Genomic DNA, 1,125 nt, shown 5'->3' with positions numbered 1-1,125 from the left:
TAAATATATCATCTATGTGTCGACATTCTTATGTATTCCATTATGTTCCAGACATGATATAATCGATTACAAACTCATTATTATCAGGACCATTAGTACCCTGAAGCTTGGCATCCCAAGCCTCAGTGTTTGGTACCTTAGAGCCGACCGGCTTTGTTTTCATGTCTAGGATGGTTTCCTCGACCTCGGATGTTTTTATCATTCTCTGCACCTTTCTTTTGTTTCCGAGGATTCTTATCTTTGGAACCTATCGGTCTACCACGTTTATAACGTTGTCTAGACTCTGTAGCAACTTGATTATGTCTTTCTTGGACTTCATTTCGAATTAGTGCATTATAAGCTGGTATATATGACTTAGTCACTCTCTTTCGGGTCAGCAAATGAGTCTGGCAATTGATTAGCTAGCTTTTGTAAATGTATTATCTTTTGGACGTCTAATTCACATTCTTTAGTCCGAGGATCTTGCCAAGACAATGATGGTTAATTCCGTGTAATCTCTTTTACTCTTTTACCAGCTTATTACTTTCTTCCCCTAATCCGTATACCTGGCCTCAAACTGATCACCCATATTTGGCTCAAGGTACTTAATAATCGTGGGAGAATCATATCCAAAATAAATTCTCATCCTCCTTTGAGGTCCCATCTTAGTTCTCTGTGGTGGAGTAATTTGTATATAGACGGCACATCCAAATGTCTTATAATGGGATATGTCTGGCTCTTGACCCGTTATCTAATTGATGGAGAATATTTATGCTCACTAAATGGCATGATGTGTATTAACTTAGATGCATGTAAATTTCGTGTGGTCCAAGCTGTGACTGAGAGTTTTGACCTCATAAGTAATGGTCTAGCAATCTCTGTTGTATGCGTTTAATAAAAGATTTCGGCCAAACCGTTATTGGTATGGACATGTATCACGGAATTGTCCACACTTACTCTCATAGACATACCATAATCATTTAAATGCTTGAGACATGTATTTACCAGTTTATTATTTACTTAGTCTCATTGACTGGTGATGGCCTATCAATGAGTTTCCCTTGTGTACATGCTACACACGTGAGATTCTTGGGATAACTCTTTTTTTTCTTTCAATGTGTGCCCATTTGTATATCAATTTCGCAT

This window comes from Brassica oleracea, chromosome C8, assembly GCF_000695525.1.
Source record: "Brassica oleracea var. oleracea cultivar TO1000 chromosome C8, BOL, whole genome shotgun sequence".
Classification (NCBI taxonomy): Eukaryota; Viridiplantae; Streptophyta; class Magnoliopsida; order Brassicales; family Brassicaceae; genus Brassica; species Brassica oleracea.
This window is presented reverse-complemented; position numbering follows the sequence as displayed.